Source organism: Rhinichthys klamathensis, unplaced genomic scaffold, assembly GCF_029890125.1.
Source record: "Rhinichthys klamathensis goyatoka isolate OS25496 unplaced genomic scaffold, OSU_Roscu_1.1 h1tg000391l_1, whole genome shotgun sequence".
NCBI lineage: Eukaryota > Metazoa > Chordata > Actinopteri > Cypriniformes > Leuciscidae > Rhinichthys > Rhinichthys klamathensis.
Genome location: NW_026606894.1, coordinates 2200340 through 2221249, shown reverse-complemented (window position 1 = coordinate 2221249; position 20910 = coordinate 2200340).

Here is a 20910-nt window from a genome sequence, read left to right as displayed (position 1 = left end):
TGCATTTTTTGTTGTTGTTGAACTAATCCTTTAAATACACGCACGCACACACACACACACACAAACACACACACACACACACACACACACACACACACAGGTCAGTGATGGACAGTCAGGTCAGTAAGATTAGAAGCAGTGCCTGGAGCCCGTCTGGCAGATCTGAGAGCCAGACATAAACACACAAACATTGTTAATCAACTTTAGAAAAGTAAAGAAATTGAATTGTGCCGGAGTGTTCCAGCGTTTCTGTTCTTGATCACTGTTGAGTCAGTCCAAAACGACACTCAGTGAACTCCAAAAGTATGCTATACGATCATTTCAAAACTATGTGATTCAAAATCTACAAAATGAAGATGAAATAATATGTCAAATGATGCATGCACCAATCAAATAGGCCTAAATGTGACACTGATCATGAACTATTTTTTAAAATAAATAGCTAATACAAAAGCACAAGATGCTTTTTTTTGCGAGTTGTAGGCCTACCAAACAAACAAACAAACAAACAGAAATTGACATTATTAAGTAGGTGCAATGACGCCATATGTTGACTATAAATCTATTTAAGTAAAGTATAGTCTATCCTATTTTGATGATGATAGCTTTTATCAATGTTCCGTCAAACTGCAGAACACATTCATAGCCGACTGGTACTAAAATATAGTAGGCTATCATATAGATATAGGCCTACCTTGTAACAGAATTTGTAGCCTACTTACAGTACACATCAGGGGCGTTTCCTCCGAACAGGCCAGGGAAACAGTGCCTCCTAAAAAAATAAATAATAATAACAATAATTAAAAAAAAATTCATCCAGCACTCTTTTTGTTCTCCGTGTGTTAAGTATCGCATTACTGACTGTTTACAAAGTGCGAGAAACTGCTCCAAACGATTCACCACGTGAGCTGTTTGAATGATTCAGTTGAATCGCGATTCAGTCGAATGAAAACTGATTCCGGCTGTTTTTGTAACCCATAAAATTCAAATTCGTAAAAAATAAAAACGAAAGATAAAAAAGTGATTCATTCACCAACCGGAAATCGATTTGCTAATTCTGATTTTAAACAGTCAGCATTCTGTTTTATCCGTCAGGTTTATTGTTCATATCAGATAGCCTACCACATGTTTACACGGAATATCTGTTATCGTTTAACTTTTGTTGATATATTTTGAATTGTTTTTCGTTAGCTGACTCGTGTTCATGTTCGAGTGCTGCTGTCATTAAAACAAAGGGGGCAAAAAGACATGAAATTCGTCATTCGTCTACTGAACTTTTCTCTCAAATGTTTATGCAGATAATACAATACAAAAAGAATATCTATGTCTATATACACACTATGTGTGTGTTTGTGTGTGTATTTATAGCTATATATACACTTTACACACGAAAACACACATAGTCTTTAAAGTGCTAAGCTTTCTGTAAATCTATATATTGTAAATATATTAGATTTACAGAAAGCGTAGCTCTTTAAAGATGTATGAGTCACGCAGGACTGACCCTTAGTTGTTTTTTAAATTGTATAACCATTGATTAAGAAGGTCGATTGAATGTATAGGATTTGTTGCTTAAATCCTAACAAATACTTGAAAATCAGAGAGAGAGAGAAAGAGAGAATCCCAGTTTCAATTTAGATGACACTGGCCTCACCTCTCCTCACCCTACATCCGGTGGGAATTAAAATGACGTCCGTGGTCACTGAAGCGAATGTAAGATTTCAGGGGAAAAAACCCTTTCCTTTTACCACAATGCCTTTTGAATTTTGTTATCGAAAACAATGTTGAAGAAGCTCCTGAAAGAATGGAGAGACGGCAGGTGCTCCTCAAAGAATTTTAATTCGTTTGTCTCTTTGCTGTTGTGCTGTTTGTCAGAATGAGACTGAAGCCCTGGTGATGGAGAGAAACTCAGATGCTCAGTGGAGCTTTAAGAATCAATAATCTGAAGGGACAGAAGAGGCGTAGTACACCGGGAGTATGTGCTTTCATCCACTCTCAGAGGAAAAGGTTACTGATGTCATCTGTAGGTGTGTGTCTGTGTGTGCATGATTCAGCAGATGTTTTTTCTGTCTCAGTGGGCTGTGAAGATCAGAGTCTGCCCTGTTAATCTTTGACTAAGACACATTTACTTTGGGTGCCTCTATCTGCAACTATACATTTAACTTCCACTGCGTGTGTGTTTGTTTGAGCTTGTTTTCTTTGTGCATTATGTGTATGACTATTGCTATAGTCCAGATAAGGTTAGTGATTGAACAAACCCAAAGTATTGAACTTGGGTGCATAAAACGCCTCACAGTTTGTGTTACAGATGTGAATGATATCTCTAATCGTGCGGCTTGTTGTGGAGAGGAGTGTTTTACTTTTCTAAGCAAGTTGACATTAAAATGGGTGGGAAAAAATCACACGAGGAAGGAGAACATCTTAGCAATCACACAATGTCCAGATATTCTTGTGTTACGCACAGCAGGACAGCAGTTTTTACACAGCAGGATGTGTAAAGCACAGCCGTTTTTACACAGGATTTGTAAAAAAAAGCCTAAATTCATCATATAAAGCGATCGAGTCTCTTCAGAATTTTTTTGGATTAATTCATATGGATTAGTTTTACGATCTCTTTATGGACTTTTTGAAGCATCAAAGTGGTAGTTGCGTAGTCTGTCAATGGAGGGACAGAAATCTCTCAGATTTCATCAAAAAGATCTTCATCTGTGTTCCTAAGATGAACGAAAGTCTTACGGGTTTGGAACGACATGAGGGAGAGTAAATGATGACAGAATTTAAATTTTTGGGTGAACTAACCCTTTAAAACTCGAGTACTGTATGTCTATATTGTATTTCAGCATGTACTTGTTTTGATTCTTTGTTTTATTTGTTTATCATTTGTATCTGTAAATGTTATACACTCACCTAAAGGATTATTAGGAACACCATACTAATACTGTGTTTGACCCCCTTTCGCCTTCAGAACTGCCTTAATTCTACATGGCATTGATTCAACAAGGTGCTGAAAGCATTCTTTAGAAATGTTGGCCCATATTGATAGGACAGCATCTTGAAGTTGATGGAGATTTGTGGGATGCACATCCAGGGCACGAAGCTCCCGTTCCACCACATCCCAAAGATGCTCTATTGGGTTGAGATCTGGTGACTCTGGGGGCCATTTTAGTACAGTGAACTCATTGTCATGTTCAAGAAACCAATTTGAAATGATTCGAGCTTTGTGACAACATTTTTCCAGTCTTCAACTGTCCAATTTTGGTGAGCTCTTGCTAATTGTTGCCTCTTTTTCCTATTTGTAGTGGAGATGAGTGGTACCCGGTGGGGTCTTCTGCTGTTGTAGCCCATCCGCCTCAAGGTTGTGCGTGTTGTTGCTTCACAAATGCTTTGCTGCATACCTCGGTTGTAACGAGTGGTTATTTCAGTCAAAGTTGCTCTTCTATCAGCTTGAATCAGTCGGCCCATTCTCCTCTGACCTCTAGCATCAACAAGGCATTTTCGCCCACAGGACTGCCGCATACTGGATGTTTTTCCCTTTTCACACCATTCTTTGTAAACCCTAGAAATGGTTGTGCGTGAAAATCCCAGTAACTGAGCAGATTGTGAAATACTCAGACCGGCCCGTCTGGCACCAACAACCATGCCACGCTCAAAATTGCTTAAATCACCTTTCTTTCCCATTCTGACATTCAGTTTGGAGTTCAGGAGATTGTCTTTACCTGGACCACACCCGTAAATGCATTGAAGCAACTGCCATGTGATTGGTTGATTAGATAATTGCATTAATGAGAAATTGAACAGGAGTTCCTAATAATCCTTTAGGTGAGTGTATACAATACTATGTATTAACAATGAGACACCACTTCCACTATAAAATGCAAAAAGCAGTAAGTCAAATGAGCACTATGTCCAAATACGTAGTATTTATAAAACAGTGACAAATAACAGAGTAAGATGACTTACTGTGCAGATGGACACTTATTATCCATGGCAGAAAACAGTGACACACGTTCATGTAACAGTGCCAGCCACTGTTTGGATTGGAAATAACTGTCTAAAACAGGGTTTCTCAAAGCTCTCGAGGCCCAATGTCCCATAGTTTAGTTTCAACCCTATCAAACCCAACTGAACAAATGTCTTCAAGATTACTTGAGCGTTAGGAAGACGGGTTTGATCAGGGTTGAAGCTACAGAGCTGCAAGATTAATCATTAAAAGATTGCGATCTCGATTCAAGCGCACACGTGATCTTATTCCTTAATGGCAACGATTCACCTGCAAAACCACAGCGCAACATTCAAATGGAAACAGCTTCACTAACAGTCTTTTCACCAACACAGAATCAATTATTAATGTATTACAATACGTCAAATGATCACACATTTTTAAAAGATGCCCTTTTAACTTGAGTGAAGTGTTTTTTTTATAATATCTGTGCATATCAGATTGTTTTTCAAAGACATATGAAAGTATATTTTGAAAGACCAAATGACCATTTTTGTATTTCCTTTAAAAAAAAAGTTGGGTCATCTGTTTTAAATAGCAATAGCTTTCATGATTATGACATTATGATTGATTTCATAATGTCAAAGCTCCTCTCGTTTGCAATCGGGGCATGCAGTATTTCACTGTAAAGTGATTTATTAAACTATTAATAATTATTGGTGTCCAGAGGTCAGATGCAAAAGCACACCAGTGGGAGCAGAAAGGACATTGGTGAGTTTATAAATGCAGAGAGCCAAATCATTAAACACACTTTTAAAGATTATGCTTTCACGCCTGCAGAACAGGCAGCGAGACTGTGACATTTATAAGGCGTTAAAGCCAGAAAATAAGGTGTTAATATTAATGTATGCTTTGTAAGTTAATTCAACAGGGGTCTCAAAACCTCTATAAACCTTTCCAGAAAATACTAAACTATGGATTTTATATAAATAAATCACAATATAATATACAAATACATTGCTTAAATACTTACATGTAGTTTCTAAATCGATCATATTGCTATGAATTTTAAGTCTAGTTTCTTCCTAGCTGGGAAAAACATGCAGTTTTTTTTTTTTTTGGCTGTGGAGAATCATATCATTTTATTTTGCCGCGCGATCTGTATTTGTCTTAGAGGTGACTTAAAGAATATCAGTGCTGTCTGTGGTTTTGGCCCCGAGTGTCAGGGTCTTGCTCTGGCAGCTTTGTCTGTGTTGTCTTTGTTTCATGTCTCTATGTTTGTGTTGTGCTTGAACATTTGGTTGTGTTTGTGTTGGCCATGTGCTCCTCTGTTCCTGCCTCCTTGTTTCCCTGTACCACGCCCTCTTGTCTAGTTGAGTCCTCGTTTGTCTGAGTGTTGTCACCTGTTCCTCATGTTCTCTGCTCCCTTGTTTCAGTCCTCGTTTACGTGAGTGTGTTCACCTGTTCCTTCTCTAAGTGTTCTCACCTGTTACTCTTGTTAACTCCCTTTATGTGTGTGCTCTTTCCCTCATGTGTTGCCAGTTCGTTAGATGTTGTACTACTGTGCTACATAGTTTGTTTCTTGTGACTAAAGTCTACAGTGTTTTATTTGTAGAAGTATTTTGTTCTTTAGTTCTGCCATCGGTCCTGTCTGTCTTGTCTTCTGTGTCTCTAGTTCCAGTCCTGCTAGCAGAGTGTCCCTGACTGCTTACACTCTTGGCTTTGGAGGAAGCCTGGTGCTGAGCCTGAGATCCCTGAGTGCCTTGCTGGAGTACTTACAAGTTCCTGTCTGGCTACTGCTTGTATTCTGAGGTCTCATTCTGCTCTGCCATTTCTACTCTCCAGCTTCCAGTCATCTTGCTAGTTACAAGTGCTGCTCGGCTAGTTACTACGGCTGTCATTGTGTCTCATCCCTGCCTATAGTTTGGACTGTTCACCTCTCCCAACACATCCTGTCTACTGTTTGTCAATAAAACCTGTTAACACTTGTTCTGCATTTGAGTCCTCCATCATAGACCCGTGACACCGAGTAATGGATGGGCTCACACATTTATCAAAAATATCTGAAGTGTCTTTTAAGGAAGGCGCACTGGTTTCACATCAGAAGGTCGATTAGGAATAGATGATTTGTCCAGAAGTCATTTGCAGTTAAACCAAAAGATTGTGTATCTTAACATATCTAAAACCATGTTGGCTAGACAGTTTTATAAACAAGTGTGATCAGAGTGTAAGGTTCTCCAGGTGTGCTCACAAAAGATCCCACCTTTTTTTTTGTTGTTGCATATATTAGCATTGCAATATACAAGGTGCAGTGAGCACCTGAAGACATATTTGTTATTCCAAACCCATTATTATTTATGAGAAGTCTGTCAAGCGCTGGTCTTTCTTAGCAACACTGTCACTTTGTTTCTCATAGAAATGTATGAATTCATTTGAAATCAGAATTTGACATTCAAAATGGTGTTCCGAGGTCATGCATTTATACTTGATTCAGATGGGGCAGGTAATACATATGTAAGGTGCTGGGGTCTGTGGGTATATGATGTGCTGATTTAATCCAAGCAAATGCGTTCACTCTCTCTGTGCTGGAGGAGAGAGAGGCAGACACACTGATGGAAAACACATTGAAACAATGTGTGTGTGTGTGAGATCAGTGTGGGAGATACAAGCATGTGTACATTTAAAAGAACAGTGTTGCGCTGTAATAAGTACATTTACAGGGCTCGAACCTTAATTGTTTTCCGTTTTTAAAAAGTTTCTGCCATTTTGAGTTTTCTGTACCAAACTCCTCCTAGACCTAGGCCGTTGGTCTGATCTTCACCAAATTTTGCACATCTTGGGTCTCATTCATGAAACATTCGTAAATATACGAGTAAATATGCGAGTGATTTGCGCGTAAAGAGACCTTCCCGAAAACTCTTCTCCCGATTCACAAATACTTCGTAAACGTCAGATGTGATAGTGAAATGTTTGCTGTTCCAATGAGTCGTAAATGGGATGCGCGTGCACGTTCATTCTCAATTAGCCTACCATAAATCCCGCCTATGAAAATCCGACTGACAACTATATATGGGCATCATATTATGACAAGAATGCGAATGAAAAACAAAAATCTCAGATGCAGAAATTGAAGTTTTATTATCAGAAGTTCATTCAAAACGCCACATTTTATTTTCAAGCGTAGCCTACATAGTGGCGTATCGGGTCCTAAAAAAAAAGGAAGCTTGGCAGCATATTACAGATGCAGTTAATGGAGTTTCATCTGTTAATCGAACATTCCCAGAAGTGGGAAGAAAATGGTTCGACATTAAGCTTGAGAGCAAAAAACGAATTAGTTCACTTCGGAAAAATAGTATTCAAACTGGAGAAGGACCACCATCGCAGATGCTATTACTCTCATAATAAGAAAAAACGTATGTAATTACTATATATAATATTTTTTTCAAAATGCTGTGCAAATATGTACCCGATTAAGGTGAATTAAAATGCAGCCTTATTAATGAGCAAAACGTTCGGGTGTTAAGCGCACTATTTACGCGTGGCTGGGAGCAGGTGTAGATTTCTTGTGTACCAACTAACATTTGGAAAATACGAACATTTTAATGAATCCAAAAATTTACGCCAGAACCACTTTACACACGATTTACACAAAAATTCGTTCTGCTCGTGTTTCATGAATGAGACCCCTTGTGTACAAAGTACAAACTTCTCTAAACGTTGTACATATGGAGAAAAATGCTGTAGTTTCATGAATTTAACGTCCAGTTTGATTCAGTTACTCTTGTTTTGATATTCTTTTGTTCTGTTGTATATCTGTGAATCCTTGTTTAGTTTCTGTGTTACCTAAGGGTGCGTCTCAGGCCCTTTCCTAAATGGCACACTTCATTTGCACTTGTGGTCACAAGACCATAGGGGTATGTAATTACCATAGTAATTACTTCACAACCATTAAAAAAGTATGTTTTTATGGCAAGCCGTTTTAACTTTTATTCATTTCCAGGATATGAATACTTGATATCAACAATTCAATTTTCACTAGTTAAAATGATAATTATTGATATCAGGAATAATATTTCTACTAGTAACAATGGCAATTTTTGATATCAGGAATTACATTTTCACTAGTAACAATGCTAATTCTTGACATCAACATTTACATTTTCACTAGTTAAAATGATAATTCTTGATATCAACAATTGAATTTCAACTAGTTAAAACTATAATTCTTGATATCTGTAATTGTATTTTCACTAGTGAAATGTCACCATAGGCTGCCATTCAAAATCAATTCTTGATATCAAGAATTTATTTAATTTCACATATCAGAAATACAATTCTTACTAGTAAAAACCTTTATTTTTGATATCAAGAATTAAATTGTCACTAGTTGAAATGTCTATTCTTGATATCAACAATTGAATTGCTACTAGTAACAATGTTCATTTTTGATATCAATAATTCAATTTTCACTAGTGACAATGCTAATTACTATGGCAAGCCGTTTTAGCTTTAATTGTACCCAGCCTTACTCGTCGTAATTACATTTTTACTAGTAATAATTCAGTTAGAGAGCTCTACAATTCAATTCTTACTAGTAACAATTTCAATTAGAGAGCTCTCTAATTCGATTATTACTAGTAACAATTACAATTAGAGAGCTCTCTAATTCAATTATTACTAGTAAGAATTACATTTAGAGAGCTCTTTAATGCAATTATTACTAGTAAAAACTGATTTACAGAGCTCTCTAATTCGATTCTTACTAGTAAGAATGTATTTGCAGAGCTCTCTAATTCAATTAGAGAGCTCTACAATTCAATTCTTACTAGTAAGAATCGAATTAGAGAGCTCTCTAATTGTAATTGTTACTAGTAAGAATTAAATTGTAGAGCTCTCTAATTGAATTATTACTAGTAAAAATGTAATTACGACGAGTAAGGCTGGGTACAATTAAAGCTAAAACGGCTTGCCATATTTTTTACTAGTAGCAATTCAGTTGTTGATATCAAGAATAGACATTTAGACTAGTGATAATTTAATTATTGATATCAGGAATTCGCATTTTTACTAGTAACAATGTAATTATTGATATCAAAAATTATATTTCTACTAGTAAGAAATCAATTCTTGATATCAACAATTGATTTTGAATGGCAGTCTATGGTGAACTTTCACTAGTGAAAATACAATTGTTGTTGATATCAAAAATGTAATTCTTGATATCAAAAAATGTAATTGTTGATATCAAAAATGTAATTGTTGATATCAAGAATTCATATCCTGGAAATGAATAAAAGTTAAAACGGCTTGCCATAATGTTCTATATAGTATGAATGTAATCTACAGTCATTCGCCATGTTGGCCTTATCATGTGACCTACCAGCGTTATTTGCTTTGCATCAACGCCATTCATAAATCCTCTCGCCTCATGTTATAGTAAAGTGTCCATCATATGCACACTTCAGAATCTCACCGACAGAAGTAGTTCATCTGGTTACTTTTTTCCGACTCATTTATGAGTACTGTGAATTCGGACATACTTCTTTTGTCACATACTCTTTTTCTCCTACTATATAGGAAGTATGCGATTTTGGATGAAGCCATGGTGTCCCATTTGTCATTTTAGATTTCAGAAAGATGCTCACTTTGAGGCTTGATATGCGTCCTCGATGTGCACTTTTGCCAAGCCCACGAGCTCCGCCACAGACTTCTTGGTGACAGTCAAAGCAGCGTTACGTCACAAAAGTGTGGACTCTGAGGACGATCGCGAGGGCTTGGGTCCATTTGGGACAGAGCCAAAATCAGCTCCCTGGTTCAGTAGTCAGAGCACTGGTCAGGGAGTTGGCCATTTTAAGGCCCGTCTCAATCGCAAAATCCTTTCAGTTCGATCCATAAAAAGTCCTGTATTTGGGCTGAATCAATCGCATGGATTAATGATACTTGACCTTTACAATCAATAATAATTAAAAAAAACATGTGCGTAGCAAAGCATGCTAATTTATCCATTCGGACCTCATTAATCAGAGGTTCCATTAAAGCCCTTGCATGATGCCCTACATTAAAATCCTTTGATAAAGTTATGCCATTGCATTAACCACAATGCAGCTCTGTCTGTGACGTGTTTCTGTGGAGATTAAAGTGAATCGGATGCAGACCTCCATTCCTGTGATAACGCACCCTCACACTGGTCACAGATCAGCAATGGGCACATTAACTCTGACTCTGAGGTTGTGATAAAACAGGTCCGCTGCTGAGCTTGATAGTACAGATAGGAGACCCAACGGTGTTCATAGAGAAGAAGAAGAGAGAAGGGGGGAGACGGGATTCCCTTGATGCTTTTAAATCAGACATCAGCATTCAATCTTTGCTGCTTTGTAAAAGGTCAATTACTGATGGGAGATATGCTGAGATGCTGGACCGACGGTCTTTCCGGCCTCAGCGGAGACGTGCAGATGTCTGGCTCTGATTTGGAGCTTGTTTTAGCTTTGTGCAACACTGAGGAAATGTTTTAAAAAAGAAAGGAATTTTGGTGAATTCTTCGCCGATTCACAAAATGGTTCTTATGTGCTGGTTATTTTTCAGACTGATCTCATGAAATGGCGTATGTATGACACGCCAATTCGTATTTCCATTTTTGGCGTGCTATCACGCATAATCGCTTTTCAGCGTGTTTATCAACGCCGTTGACTTAACGTTATATTACTGTATTATGTATATATAAATATATGACCTACCCCAACCCCGTCTAGGGTTGCCACCTATGTCTGATAAAAAACCGGGACATATTACCCGCCCAACTGGGGGGGGGGGGGGGGGGGGGGGGGGGGAGGGGTGTTTGAAGACCAAAAATGAACGGTTGAACACCAAAATTTAAATTTTAACTGTAGGCCCGCCTATACACCAAATGCTGCGCAAAAATATATCCTATATTCGCGTATTTTCAGATTTTTGTTCATGATTTTTTTTTTGCCCCTTTAATAAGCATTTAAAATATTCACAAATTATATGGATAAAATGGTTTTCTAAGGCCAAACACTATATTTCTAAGGCTATAGATGATTTATAGGCTATTATAAATGTTTCTGAAAAAGTAACGAGGCATTTTAATTGTTTATTAATAAACTAGTATTTTCTAAATCGGCTGCAACATATCTCCATCTCCGCTGTAAAGCAGATGCGCCTTTAGAGAAGAAATTCATATGGATTACATAATCAGACTGTATTTTCTTTTGATTCGAATTTGTTCGTTTAAAAGTGGACATTTCAAGCTTTAGCCTATGGGCTTGTTTATTTTGAGACGCGATCCAGTTCACGGAGACCATAAAAGAGCGCGACTGATTGTTTTATTTTATTTTACAAAAGCACAACGTTTTCTTGTTATTGTGAGTTTACACAAATAAAAGTAGTTGCGAATGATGTATTGTTGCGAATGATGTTTATTTTCTATGACCAGAAATGATAGAGTAGTAGGCCTATTTTAAGTTGTTTCCACTGTTGATAGAAAAACGGAAGTGCTCGCGCCCGCGCCTCGTGCAGCAAGCGCGCTCCACACTCAGATTACATGCGCTTCTTATGCGCTTCTTGAGGCAGACTCGACTCACACTAGCACACACACGCAAGGTCTCTCGCTCTCTGCCGTTGCGCGCGCTACACAGTTTGAACATACATATTCACGTAGCCTTTCGAAAACCGGGACATTCAGTGTCCCGGGAGAGTGCGTAAATTTCCCGGGACAGGTTATTAAAAAGAAGGACAATCCCGGTAAAACCGGGACAGGTGGCAACCCTAACCCCGTCCCTAAACCTACCCGTCACTGGGGTTAAAACCATTTATGAGTCTTCTCCTACCATCCTAGGAAAAAAAATATCGCTCCACAGATGTAGATATAGATTTTGCTTCGGTTCGCTCGGACATTTAACAGCGTACACATACACGTGGAATCACTCGGACATTTAATGGCGTAGACATACACGCAAAAGATTTCGGCGTGGACATACACGCGGATAGCTCAAAATGCGTATAGATAACACGCCACTTGACTTGAAAGTGGCGTGTATGTTTACGCAAAGTCATGATGTCATGTTGTTATTTTTAGTAACTCAAACCAGTTGAATTGGTGTAGTTAGATTCCCAGTGAATGACTCTTACGATCTGGCTCTTAGTAATGAATAAAAAAACACACAACTCAACCACAGCGTAATCACATTTCCCAATCAAATTACTCTTATAAGCTGATTCTTTTTAATGAATGAAAATCATGCAGCGCAACTTGTGTAGTTTGATTCTCAAATGAATGACTCTTACAAGCTGGTTCTTTTAAGTGAATCAAAAAAATACAGCTCAACCTATGGCTGCGTCTGAAATCACATACTCTCTTGAGCAGTAACTTTTTTGGAATAAGTAATTACTTCACGACCGCTAAAAAAGTATGTTCTATATCTATAAATGTGTGTATGAATGTAATCTGGACGTACTACATTCGACATGTTGTCATTATCATGTGACCTACCAGCGTCCGTTGCGTTCACTGCCATTCACAGATCCTCTCCTGTGGCCTCATGGGATAGTAAAGTGTTCATCATATGCACACTTCAGAATCTCACCGGAAGTAGTAAGTACTTTTTTCCTACTCTTTTATGAGTAGAATTCGCCTACTGTGTAGTATGCGATTTCGGACACAGAAAACAGATTTTAGAGAAAATGAACACGACTTCCAAATTTCCTTTCTGAATATGTGCTCAACCACTGAAATGATGGAGCGTGATCCAGCACTGAACCCTGAAGAGCTGAGTGTGCAGTGGAGGTGTGACGGCTCTCATTCATGGAAGCCAAAACGCTGTCAAAGAGTTTCGCCAAAAGTGCCTCTCTAGAGGAAGAGAAATAAGAGGTTGGTGCGTGTGAAGAGATCCGAGCCCATACGTTCAGCGATCTCACACATGAATCAGACACGAAACTGTATTCACCCTGTTCACTTTGACTCATGAGCTGCTTATTTAAAGCTGTGAGCGCATGCCTGCAAATAATAAATATTAGTTTACACTCATATTAAAGTGAAAAAAAAAAGAACTAGGCCAGTGTATTTTGTTTTTGCAACTTTCACGTAACTTTACCATCTAATTTATTATTCATGCTGGCCTGTTACTTTAAGTTACATCTTTAACCAGTCTACATGAATCAGTTATGTTCAGGTCTGTTATTTTTAGGCACACCCATAGTTATAAATAATGTCCTGACATTAGAAATAAGAAGACATGTATGCGGAGTCCTATATATTGCTATTCATTTGAACGTGTCATTTTGGTGTTTTTTGGACTGATCAGGTATGTTGAAATTATTTTTTTTTGTCTTGTCAGAGGGAGAAAATGTCAGTCTATCATAAAACCACACTGCTCTACTGGTTAACCTAATAATCCTGACCAAATCATTTGCATGTAGTCTGGGAAATTTGTCCACCCTGTCGCATTACATATTTTACAATGCGGTGAGATGTTTAAAGCTAATAAAAGCCTGTTACTAACTATAAACAACGAAATGCTGGCAGAAGATTTACATTTTTAGTAGGGCTGTCAGTTAAACGCGGCGTCAACGCAAACCCATTTTAACGGCGTTAATTTTTTTTATCGTGCGATTAACGTTTTTTTTGGCCTAGCAAACTTTGTAGTTTTTTTCACATGCTTTTGCAACAGGACGCGGCATGCGCGGCTATGAAACACATTCATTTCAATGGCTTGCGCCGCGCGATGATGTTTTGTTGCTTTGTCGCTTTGTCGACCAAAGCGCAAGTGGATCTAGCTAGACCGGAAACAAAACTACAGGCACGACGCACACACTTGTTTGGGCTTGCGAGCCGGCCAAATAGCAGGTTAACGTTACGTTTTGAGTGGATGACGAGCGCGAGACGCCGAAATGGATGCCAATAAGATTCTGAATTGAAAGTTTACGTTTAAAAAGTTGCCAAATGGTTCCATTGTTAAGACCAAAGTGATCTGTGTGTTTGGTCATTGTGAACTGAGCTATCATCATCGCGATAGCAGCACGTCCAGTCTGAAACACCACTTGATGATGGCCAAGCACACGAATGCAATATCACTGATGCGAATTCTTCGCCCCCTCGTCAATATCAGGACCTCGTCAGTATTTCTTTCACCCTTTTATTGATGGACAGTGTTTACATTGCGAGATTATTTGCTCCAAGTGAGTATGTTAGTGTGAAATTGAACACAGTATATGCCAATGTTGTTTTCAATAAAAAAACATTTGCACAAAGCAAGCCGATCCACTTTTCCATGTTGATAAGAGCATTAAAGTGAGAAAAAATAATGGGACAAAAAGAAATCAAGAGACATTTAGAATAGATAAAAATGTGCGATTATTTGCGATTAATCGCGAGTTAACTATGACATTAATGCGATTAAATATTTTAATCGTTTGACAGCACTAATTTTTAGGAATAATTTAAATAGGTATATAAAATCTATTTACAAAAATAAACATTTTCAAGCCCAGTATATTTTGACACAACAGGGTGGACATGTTACACTATTAAGTAGGGCTGTAGTCAAGACCACCTTTGTCGAGTCCAAGACAAGACCGAGTCCAAAGAGGTTCGAGTCCGAGTCAAGACCGAGTCCAGGACAGGAAAAAAAGAGTCTTATGCATGATATTATCAGGACAATCATTTTGGGTTATTATTTGTTGATCTAAAAACAAAAAACAGTGTCATAACACCCAGGATTTTTAAGTAGACATTCCCCTTGATATCATATAATCTTCTAATCTAAAGAAAACAGAATGATGACATATGGCGATATGGGATACCTCATAATAGCAGTGTAAGAACTGATATACAAAATGAGCAACTAAATGACAATATAGCTTCACTCCAGATGTACAACAGCAGTGTAGAAAAGAAGTGACCAATATTACAGAATGTACCCCTATGGTTGGTTTATGCCTTCCCTAAAAAAATATATATTTTCAAGTCCGAGACCATAGAAAAACGGTCTCGAGTCCGGACTCGAGTTCAAGACTGGACTCGAGAGCCCTGCTAAGTCTTATAAAAATGAGGAAAAGAGAGTTTATGACTAATACTTTGTTCTTGGAATTTCTTTCCCTCCAAGGAAATAAGTGTCTGCATCTGAAATCGCATGCTTTCTAAGTAGCCTATTATTATGAATAAGTAGTAATTACTTAAAATATTAGGCTACGTTCTATAGGCATATAGTATGAATGTGTGTAGTATGAATGTAATCCGGATGTGGATGTTCTACTCTTGTCTCGCAATGTTGTCATTATCATGTGACCTACCAGCGTCAGTTGCGTCGCTTCACTGTCATTCATAAATCCTAAAATAAAGCCTCATGGGACAGTAAAGTGTCCATATATGCACACCATGGAATCTCGCTGAAAGTAGAAAGTCATTCAAGTACTTTTTTTGTCTTCTCTTTAATGAGTAGGCTAATGTGAATTTGGACATATACTATTCTTGTCACATACTTTTTGGCAAAACAAAAAAGTCACTTCTACATGTGCACCGATGTCACTTCTAGCAAGTCATAAGATTTAAGATTTTAAAGGGCAAGTAGCACACGTATCAGGCTGGATTGGAGTTCTTTGATAAACTAATTTCATGGTTTTACACATCACAAAATATTAATCACAATAATTAGCATTTAATGTCAACGACAATAAGTAAATGTATATACAAACACTTAAAATTGCTAATTTAGAAATAAATATGTGACCTATTTCATAGTGAATTGGAGAAAACATGATTGGGGACTTGTCCAATTTGTCCAGTGCTTCAAAGTGTTTTAATTATTCTACTAATCATTATGTATTTGTGTTTAATGGGCTAAATCTATGCGTGGAAAACCATGTGGCATGAAAGTTGATTGACATTTTATGTAAAATATGAGGTATTGTATCATGGGGACATAATAAAATCCACCAAACTGTAGGAATGACCTATGTGTTATACTGCTACATCTCTATACTCTATTTCCATACACCGTGCAGAACTGCAGTGCCCTCTAGAGGTACAAGATGAAGAAAAATAGTGGCACAATATAAAACATGCATCTTCAAAGTAGGTGGCACTGTTATGCAAGTGGTGTTCACTGCAGAACCGAAGGACATCCAGCTCCACCTCCCTGGAGTCATGGGTTGAGCTTGAGCTAGCCCAGCTCCACCTCTGTGGATCTGATGGGTGGAGGGATAGGGTGAGGGTGTGCTTAGACCCTCTAGCTCCACCCATTATGCCCAAAATAACATCCAGAGAGGGGAAGATGGACTCATGCCTCTGCAGTGAGCAGCCTCTCCTATTGTGCCAGTTTCTGTTGGACTCTGACGCCACCTAGTGACTGAGGACAAAAGAGCAACTGTAGCAGCAGATCTCTCGACTGTTTTTAGTGGGGAAAGAGACCAGCTCCTGGTGTAGATTAATTCACATACATACACTCACCTAAAGGATTATTAGGAACACCTGTTCAATTTCTCATTAATGCAATTATCTAATCAACCAATCACATGGCAGTTGCTTCAATGCATTTAGGGGTGTGGTCCAGGTAAAGACAATCTCCTGAACTCCAAACTGAATGTCAGAATGGGAAAGAAAGGTGATTTTAAGCAATTTTGAGCGTTGCATGGTTGTTGGTGCCAGACGGGCCGGTCTGAGTATTTCACAATCTGCTCAGTTACTGGGAACCATTTCTAGGGTTTACAAAGAATGGAGTGAAAAGGGGACAACATCCAGTATGCGGCAGTCCTGTGGGCGAAAATGCCTCGTTGATGCTAGAGGTCAGAGGAGAATGGGCCGACTGATTCAAGCTGATAGAAGAGCAACTATGACTGAAATAACCACTCGTTACAACCGAGGTATGCAGCAAAGCATTTGTGAAGCCACAACACGCACAACCTTGAGGCGGATGGGCTACAACAGCAGAAGACCCCACCGGGTACCACTCATCTCCACTACAAATAGGAAAAAGAGGCTACAATTTGCAAGAGCTCACCAAAATTGGACAGTTGAAGACTGGAAAAATGTCGCCTGGTCTGATGAGTCTCGATTTCTGTTGAGACATTCAGATGGTAGAGTCAGAATTTGGCGTAAACAGAATGAGAACATGGATCCATCATGCCTTGTTACCACTGTGCAGGCTGGTGGTGGTGGTGTAATGGTGTGGGGGATGTTTTCTTGGCACACTTTAGGCCCCTTAGTGCCAATTGGGCATCGTTTAAATGCCACGGCCTACCTGAGCATTGTTTCTGACCATGTCCATCCCTTTATGGCCACCATGTACCCATCCTCTGATGGCTACTTCCAGCAGGATAATGCATCATGTCACAAAGCTCGAATCATTTCAAATTGGTTTCTTGAACATGACAATGAGTTCACTGTACTAAAATGGCCCCCACAGTCACCAGATCTCAACCCAATAGAGCATCTTTGGGATGTGGTGGAACGGGAGCTTCGTGCCCTGGATGTGCATCCCACAAATCTCCAGCAACTGCAAGATGCTGTCCTATCAATATGGGCCAACATTTCTAAAGAATGCTTTCAGCACCTTGTTGAATCAATGCCACATAGAATTAAGGCAGTTCTGAAGGCAAAAGGGGGTCAAACAAAGTATTAGTATGGTGTTCCTAATAATCCTTTAGGTGAGTGTATATTACACATTTTAATTACAACATTTTGTATGTGCACTAAACTAGTGGATAATGCTGGTTTCTCCCCACAATGTAAACAAAACTGACCCATACACCACCACAAGCAGACTATGATCAATGACACATATTAATAAAAGGCCAAAAATAATAAGACAAAACACAACTTAGCTTGGTAAATTGTTTATATATACTGTATCTTTTTTATCTTTGCAAATACAGCATACAAAAAAACACAAATGGTAACATTTCAAAACATTAAAGCGAGTCTGAGCCATTAAGACATGTAGTGAGAATGTTCATCTACAATTTTACAAATTAAAAACAACAACAGCAACAATAACGAGACACTCATCCTTACTCTCCCGACATTTCATCACTCACGCTTTAGGCTGCCCTCCGCTCCCGATCCAAATTCACAGTTGGCCGTAATACTGATTCTTTTAATGGTGCTTGTCACTTTATTCAAAAATATTGAACACTTAATGTAGTATTTAAAAGGAAAAAAAGTGGATACATTTGTATTTACATAAGCTTATCAAATGAGTTTCAAATACATTGTATATATCTTTTTTTATACATATATATTTCTTTATATTTATAAATGCTTACTTCTCAAGGTTCAACTCATCTTCCCAAATCCAGACGCACTCCAACAGAATCCCAATCCGAATTAGAATCAGACTCAAAATCGGAATTCAAAATAGTCTGTTTATTCATTTGCTCGTTGCTCCACAATCCATCATCCCCATAACCGGGTTTTCACAGGCAAGTGGAAGCGCGTGTATGAGCACGCATGCGTTACATTATGAGCCAAAATAACACGCGTGTCTTGACTCTCTAAACCAGAGGGGGTCAGACTCAGTTCCTGCTGGGCCACAGTTTACCTCCAACACACATCCCTGCAGCCTGAAGGACTGGTGCGTTTAATTGGGGAACATTCATGTGGGACTTAAATATGTCATCGAGGGATATATAAAAGATTTTAAAATAAATATGGTGGGGTAAAAAAAGATTCATTTGGAAGCAAAGGTTTACAGATCACATCATTGGATTAATACACAGCTTAATCCAAAAGCAGACATTTTGCTCTGTCTTGTTTGGGTTTAGGAAATGGAATAAAATAGGCTATATTACGTTGCCCATCCTCTCTGGATACCTGGAATGAGTGTTACAAGTACCCCAGAAACACAACGTTATATAATTTTTGTTGCATAAACACCATCAATCTGATGAGGAGCTTCGGATCTTCAAATGTTTCTCTATGGCGCTGAAACCTAAAGATGGCCGAGTTCCGGTCTCTGTGTAACTGATACTCAACTGCCATTGGCTCATCTGGGTTCGAGGGGAGGGGCTTCCCGATAGGTCACTAAGGTTGAAGCTAAACTCTGCAGAGCTGTGGCCCTCAAGGAACTGAGTTTGACACCCCTGCTCTAAACCATTATACAGCTCCCAAATTACCTGCAAATACAAATGTATATTTAAAAAAAAATCTAAAATAATAATCAAACGAGGCTTTTAGTACCAGAACATATATAGCGCTTGCAGCACAAGAGACATCATACATTCAGCATGGGGTAAGAGACAGGCACTCTATGGACAGCTATGCTTTTGGGGTCCTCCCTCTCCCAGCGCAAACATCCACACAACTTTCTCCAAACCCATCGGAAAGACGTCCCGAAACCCTGTATGCAAACAGAGGACCGATACCAAGAGTTTCTGTTCATGATCGAAACAATGTGATGTATAAATAAGGTGCGGTCACATTAGCAACATTTTGCTTTGAAAAGCGGTCCATTGTTAATAGCAGGGAGATGTTTGAAGCGCCACTCGCACAGAATTCATTTTCAAAACAAGCAACGCTGCGATTCTCGTGACCAACTCGAACATGAGCAAAATCTTCATGGGGAATCTTTTCGCCCTCACACGAAACTCCCGATCACAGATTCCTACTGGAATAACTGGATTTCGCTCGCAAAATCAGCAGAGCGACAGTAAAGCCCCGTTCACACCAAGGACGACAACTATAACGTTCCAAAACTCATTCTAAAAAAATTAAAAATAGCAGAGTCCACACCACAACTATAATGATAACGGCACAGAGAAACGATATCACTTCCAGAACGATTCTTTCCAGCTAATGAGCGATAAAAACATTCACAACCAATCAGAATCCATCCTGCTTTATAGAGCTCGAGCATTTAAAGCGGCAGACACTTAGGGGCCGTTTACACGACACCGTTCTCAACTAAAAACGTAAAACTTTTTATGCGTTTTGGCCATTTGTTTACACGACATCGACGTTTTGTGTGCCTGAAAACGCAGTTTTGAAAACGGGTTTCAAAGTGCAAGTTTTTGAAACCGGTCTCCGCGTAAACAACAACAACGCCAATCTCTGAAAACGATGACGTCATGCGTAAATCACATCTTAAAACAATCTTAAATCACACGTGTGTTACGTGTTCAGTCTATAGTGTTTCATCGCCATCTAATGGCCTGGCAGCAGAATACAGCGGTTTTTTTTATCGTTTTCACGATCGTTTTAACAATGGTGTCGTGTGCACGCGGAAAAACTTTCGTTTTAAGCATATCGTTGTCGTGTAAACGTACCCTTAGAGTGATATTGTGCGCTGGTGTACACACTAACATAGTTATCGTCCTTGGTGTGAATGGGCCTTAAATGCGACCGCACCTATAGACCTGCATGAGTGAATATACCGAAGCACCTGGAACGTCTCGCTTTCAACATCTCATTTAACACACGCGCTAGCATCTTCTGTTCGAGAACACACACACACTAAACTACACAGGAGAGACGAGCGCACTTGGCTTCTAGAAGCTTTTTGTAGCAGAGAACCTGTTCCATAGTTATTCAAAGGCTCATGAGCTGTAGACAGACAAACCCTAGATCACACATACAATGACTTTTGGTATCTTAAAAAACTAAATCAATCGATGCGTGGTCCCTATATTACCTATGGCCCGATAAAGGTAAAGGAATGCCCTTGGCTGGCTACCTGCCATAAATATCAAAATTATACAATTTTACTCTCAACTTAGCAGAGGAAACACATCTCTGCATTATCTAAAAAAATGACATAAAAGATTTCCGCACACACGTCAGGAATTCCCAGGTCCCCAAACAAAAGGTTTCGATTGGCTAAACGAAAGGAGAATAACAGATGCGAGTTCTTGCCACTTCTCGCGCGCCACATCAAACCCGGCAGCTTTCGAGTGGGAGTGCGACCGTCTTAAAGTTCTTCATAATGATGTTGACGCTCAGATGCTTTTGTAAATTGGGCATG